This window comes from Botryllus schlosseri, chromosome 13 (genome assembly GCF_051294905.1).
Source record: "Botryllus schlosseri isolate E-star chromosome 13, Bs_hap1, whole genome shotgun sequence".
Lineage (NCBI taxonomy): Eukaryota > Metazoa > Chordata > Ascidiacea > Stolidobranchia > Styelidae > Botryllus > Botryllus schlosseri.
Window position 1 is genome coordinate 20288722 of NC_137248.1, and position 7067 is coordinate 20295788.

Consider the following 7067-nt stretch of genomic DNA (forward strand, 5'->3'; position numbering starts at 1 on the left):
CTTGATACATATTCCATACTTTCAAATACTTCAATATCATACGTAAAGTACCTTTTCTAGCACCTATATTATTGATATTTCGGGTGTCATTTTTGCTTAAACTAGCCATGATGTGAATCTAATTCCTGGTGATAGTTTTACAGAGTCTGTTTTGGTGAGGCTTAGTTCACGGTGGTGAGGTGCCGTGTACGTCTACTCTGCAGCTTCCGCGAGCCAAATGAGATAGTCAGCAGATTGTTATCTAGGACAGTCCATAAAAGGGACGGGTAACATACGGCCCGCGGGCCAGATGCGGCCCGCGACGAGATTTTGTCCGGCGCGCGGACAGTTTCCCGTCTTGCGTGATAATGTGGCCCGCGGCCCAGTCTGCCGAGATTCCCCACTACTTGCCTAAATGTCAAATTTTACTGACTGTATGTTATTATATAGCTGTGCGCACTGCGCAGCGTGCGAGAGTGGGGCTTATACGCGTAAGTTCGTCGAAGCGAGAAGACTTGCATTATCGGCATCTACGATGTACTCAGCCCTAATGAATTGAAATCTTGGTAAATTTTGGGTACCGGGATTATCAAACGCTTTGAAATGTTAATTAAGGATTGCGCCGTGATTTAGTTGATTAGAGAGAAGCAGACATGGCGGCGCCTGTATGACAATGCTGTTCTCAAATCCACATTGTATTGTCATTATCGGCGAGAAATGGCTCTGAAGTGACATATTGCCGTCGATAAAATACATTCATTAAATACGATTTACTCCTTGTATATATGCGCGAATAATGTATCCATTCAGCAATCCGGCCCGCCAAGTACCTAATTTTGCTATATCCGGCCCGCTGACTGGAGAAGTTGCCTGCCCCTGCTCCATAAGAATATCATCGCATTTCCGGTACATTGGCATGAGGCGCATGCAAGTTTGAAGTGAATACTCGCAAAATAATTTATAATATAGGTGCACCCATAAAATATCACAGCTACAGGCTATCAATACTGCAGCGATCTGTGTGATTATTAGTACAGTATTTGGTTGAGGTTAGCGTGGCGAGAATTTCAAACTATATCTACCCCACTCCCTGATCTATAATCCTAATGTAAGATCGTTTGAAATATGAACAATAAGATATCTCGCTATGTAAATACTATAAATGTGCGGACAATATTTCAGAAGAAATGTAATTATCAATCAGATTGAGCAATTAGTACGTTGCATCATGATTGCTTACGTAAGCTGTCGTCACTCAAGGAATGAGGTAGTTGGAGTAGCCCACATTACCAATTATTGCGTCACACGATAGACTTCGCTCGGAGACGTCGTGTCTAGACTCAATATATTATCGGATCAGCATTATTACATCACGTTATTCCATCACAAAATCATGTCATTCCAAGTGCTCCTAAAACCGTTGTACAAGCGTGTATTTGTTCCTACACAGCATTCAATAGTTCACGTTCACACATAACAAAAGCGATCGTACTCCGTGAACAGCGATCAACGTACGCTTCACGAAGCTTGCACAGATCACGATAAAATGTATAAAACACCTAAGTATGGAAGTATGGAAATGCCGTTCCATACCATAGATTAAAATCTTCCATTCCATACCATACTTGCATTGTTCCACATTCCATACCAAAATATCGATCCATACCATACCATACTTCCATACCATACCATAATGCCCTGGTTTCTTGAGATGTTCGTGAATTTCTAAGTGCTATCGCAAGTTGAATCACCCATGCGATGTCAATCATTCCAAATCCTGAAACTCTGTTTCTTATGATTTTTTTGACCGAAGAGAGTTATTAGTTCAGGTGTGGTTGGTTTTGAGTTTTTTGAAGCCATATCGTCGTCGTGGGTAGAGGCCTACACCACCCATGACGGCCTACGACAGGGGCGGGCAACTTCTCCGAGTCGGCGGGCCGGATATAGGAAAATTAATTACGTGGCGGGCCGGATTGTTGAATCGATACATTACTCGCCCATTTATCCACGTATACAAGGAAGAAATCGTATTTAATGAATGTGTTTTAACGACAGCAATGCAACTTCAAAGCCATTTCTCGCCAATAATGACGAAGACAATGTGGATTTGAGAACAACACTCTCATACAGCAGGGGTGGCCAATCTTTTTGCCAGTCACGGCCGCATTTCGACTACTCATGTAGCCTACGGCCGCATTCCATTGAATAGTCGTAATGAACTAGCAGGACGCCAAATACTCATGTTAAAGTGTCGATGTCCATTTCTGGCGAACTCCGTACTAATCTAATGTAGGCTGTTCATAGTCGTGCCAAGCGCGAAAATTTTTTCAGATTCATTCATGAATTTCGTCATGAAAATTAGTAGTTCTACATATTATTTCTCATCCCATGTGATCAGATTCACCGGTAGAGTTGGTGGAGGGTCGGTCAGGACAGGCCAATTATTATTAGTCACTTTGTTGCATGCTGCTCTTTGCATGTCTTGACCTCCCGTCAGGATTGTCGGTATAGTGAGGAGAACACGATTCCGAGTTGGTATTTCTATATGTGGCGCATCTGTTCGCAACTGTACTGTGGGACTCTGATTGCAAAGTGCGCAACTATATTAAAATCGAAAAATAAAGTCGCATTGAATCGCGCGCTGCGCGAAGAAACTTTCATGAATAATTAAAATCTTTCAAGAAATCGGGAGTCAATTCGTAAATTCAAATTCCACGTCGTCGACGACCGCCAACACCTACTAATTGAATTACGTGTCCACGGCCGCACAAATTTGCTTCTACGGCCGCAGGTTGGCCACCCCTGTCATACAGGTACCACCCCTGTCATACAGGTACCACCATGTCTGCTTCTCTCTGATCAATCAACACATGGTGCAATCCTTCATCAAGATTTCCAGGCGTTCAATAAGCCCGGTACCCCAAATTTACCAAGATATCAATGCATTAGGATTAAGTAGGTGACGAGATAGCGTGGTTGTTAAACTGTACGGCCTGTCTATCTCGATATTGAATTCATACGGGCCGCGGCCTCGAAATTTGAAATTGGCCCGCGACCCGTTTTCAGTTGGCGACACCTGGTATAATCGGTGTCTTACAAAAGCCTATACGTGTGCGCCGTGCTACAAGTCGACGGTTACGGAATCAAAAATAAGAAATATCGGCCTGGTGTAAATGACCATTGTCGTCGACAAACACCTTTATTACCACAAATGACATTAGGGTTCAGTACATCGTAAATGCCAATAATGCAAGTCTTCTCGCTTCGACGAACTTACGCGTAAGCTCCACCCTCGCTCGCCGTGCAATTTAGGGTTGTCCATAATTTGGAAAATCTCAAAATTTATGCGTATCCATGTCTCATTCTATAGATTATAGTTAAAAAACGTCAATGAACCTGCAATAAGCTCACGGGAAAGTCGTTAACACTTGTCTAAATGCGTTTGAAAGTAGCTGCCGTGGAGTGGGCGTGTCAGCGACCATAGAACGGCAAGCAGACTAGTAATCACGAAATCACGGCGTTTGATTGGCTAATCTGCTACGCTTCAATGATCACGACTTTGACGGCTTGTTGATCAGCTGGTCAAGGAATCGGCTAACTGCGGTGATTCTGTAAGCGCATTGTAGGTTGGTCCGCCAATCATGATTTAGGATTAATTCAGAACATGTTGAGTAACGAAACACATGATGAACAAAGAACAGCTGCTTTACAATATCTTTAAATACATGACATGATGGCGTATTGTGAAGGTAACCGTTGTAGCCTGTATGCCTTGATTTCATTGATGGAAAGCACAAAAACAAGCGGAAAAATATTGCAAAGGCGCTTATACAAGTGGCAAACGAATTTCTAGTTTCAGAGGGGATGTACCATCATTGAATACAAATATAAAGCTTGACATTGACACTACTTTGTCTGATCTTATTAGGCTGTTGTCGTGGTATATAATTGAAGTCTTGAATGCTGTAAGGGCTGGATGAATCTGTCATTTATGCTTGGCACTTGTCAGATTATAGCAGCATAATGAATCATACCCGCAAATGCTGTCAACGTCCTCAATGATGCCGCGAAAAGAGGTCTAAAGATAAGCACAGACTATGCTGGTAGGACCAGCAAAAAGACAGTTTGCTTGCATTGCGTAGCATGTCCTTAATGAATCTTAGATCACCTTCTGCATCACGACTAATGCTTGAATCAAACCAGACATGCATGGACATAAAAATGATGTATTGAAGAGGTGTGGTAGTTACAGTCTTCTTCAGAAATCCAATGTAAGCTACGTGGTCGGCCCACATATCTTCTGAGCATACAGGATTGTGTCCCGAATCCATATCACATGGTATGCTGCACCAGTTTGGCGATGTCTAATATACCTTACCTTAGGGTAGGGTTGCCATACGTCCGGAATTTCCCGGACATGTCCGGAATTCCACTGTTAAAACTGCGTCCGGGAGGAATTTCTAAAATATGCCTAAATGTCCGGAATTTTGAAGTAAACTCATAATTTTTTCCTAAATCATCATAAACAATATTATTTTTGGACAGATTTATGCTACATGAAATTTTTCTTCGCGCTGCGCGCGATTTAGTAACACATGTATTGATTTTAATATAGGGACTACCACCCTCGCAAATACTGCGATAAAAAATAAACCAAAATAACATTACGTTACAGAAATTAGTTTAATTGTAATCGCAATTACAAGATAAAAGTATATTCATAGAGTCGGTTTAGGCTGTTTGGACATATATATGACTTAACGATGTACAAGATAGAGTCAAGATAGCGTAAACCGACAAGATAGATTGGTGAAGCGTCCGGCTTCTTGGTCGGTAGGTCGTGGGTTCGATCCCCAGCGTGGTCAGACCAAAGACCTGATTAGTAACGCTGATATCCATGACTTCCCCGCTTGATGCATTGTGATAGTATGATGGCGGGATGGTGAAAGACTTAGAAAGCCGTACAAGGCTATATCTGCATCTTTCTTGTCCAGCGGCATATGCTTATTGACATAATTCATTCAAATCATTTAACGACCAGATGCATATTGCATAGTAAGCCCTCAGATTTTGCATCGCTTACCCTACGATCGGCTCAAGATTAGTGTTTATTTGGGCGGGAGTGGGCTGGAAAATGTGACTTCGGCCCCAGTTACAACTCACAACACCCAACCACGCACTCCTGAAGCTGAACCGGATCGTGGCCACCTCTAGTCGATAGACAAAGCTTTGCTAGTGTGACGTCATATTGACCCACAATGTGCTCAAACCGCCTTTTAAAATCCGCTAGTGGACGCCAAAGAGCGTCCGGAATTTGTGTTCCAAAAATATGGTAACCCTAGTCTTGGGTGATAAACAAAACTTCTGGGGGCTTCGCCCCAAGACTTCCACAGGTTAGTCGTGTTTGCCACGATTGTAACCGACATTTACTGTACTGTCTAGTGAGACGCATTACTTCGTCATTAACGCGCGGAAATTTTCAACAATTCATGATTGAATCGGTCAATATCATCGGAAATTGCATATATGTTGCTTGCAATTTTTTATCCTCCCTGCAGGCATGCTCACGTAACCACATTTCCCGGTAAAGCTGAATGAGGTGTCTTGAAAACTGTAGGTCCCGTAAATGATATTCGGATGTTATAATAACTTTATTACACGATGCTTACGTGACCTCCTGTCTGTTATATCAAAGATATTGAAATCGCCCAAACGTACCTAGCTAAAAGACACGCACGATTTCAAGTTGGTATTTCTTCACTTGCAATTAAATTTTCCTTGCGGGTAGCAACTAGGCATTTGTCTTATGGGGTTCAGATCAGGGCTGTGGAGTCGGTAAATTTTACCACCGACTCCGGCTCCGACTCCGACTCCACACATTTCCAATATACCGACTCCGACTCCGACTCCGACTCCTGAGTCTTTAAATGTACCGACTCCGACTCCGACTCCGACTCCTGGGTCTTTAAACGTACCGACTCCGACTCCGACTCCCGACTCCGACTCCAGCATTATTACCAATTTACTTCGAAAATTATATGCCACATTGTCGGTTGAATGACTATCATACAACCATTAAACATATGCAAACATATGATTAACTGTGGCATGCTAAATTGTTTCATTGTGGCACAGCTCGAATTATCCACTATGCAATTAACATGAAATAAAGATTTGCTAAATATCCTTCCTTATTCAAGTTTTTTTTATAAAATGGACTCTCTAATATCCTGAATTGTATGAATCACTCAAATATGGCAGATATCCAATCCTGTATAATAAAAATGTAGATCAAAAATCCAAGTGTAGCTCTTGTGTATGACTCAGAAACTAATAAAGAAATTGAACTTACTTATTTTGTCATTGCACACTATCCTGATTACAAGCAGTAATCAAGTAGTCAAAGACCATATAGCCTATGTCTAGTCTACATATGTACTTAATCAAGTATTCAAGGATTTGGACTTGCAGTCTTTCTTAATCATTTGTTCGACCCAAACAGCTAAGCTACACTACAAATATTCTTAATGGGAAGCATCGTTTGGTCATATTTACATCATTTTTACAATTTTACAAAACCAGTCGATGCATTTTCTCTGTCACAGTATCATGGTATAATTCCAAAAATTGCATCAATTTTGACTGCATCGCGAAAACGCATCTTGCGATTTTCCTCTCTTCTGCAACTGAGTTGTAATTTGCAAATAATGTCTAATTTTTATCTATATCAGGGGTGGGCAACTTTTTCGGCGAAAGGGACACCTGAGATTTACGAACCATTGCGCGGGCAACTGGAATGTTGATAACCTTTTTTAGTCGTCGATAGGAGCGAACCGAATTAGGTAACATTGCAAACAAGGCTTATATTAATACGCTCTAAAATTGATAACAATATGTCATGCAACTGTGCAGTGCGCAATCAGGCCCTGGTCGCGCGAAGCGCGATATTTTTTTGCAAGATAACGACTGAATTAGGCCATACCTATATCAATAAATATGTCGCTAACATACATTGGGGGTCGCATCTGTATACTACTGGGCTCATTTAGCAAGGATAGGATTACTCGACGTTTAGACATAGCAAAATC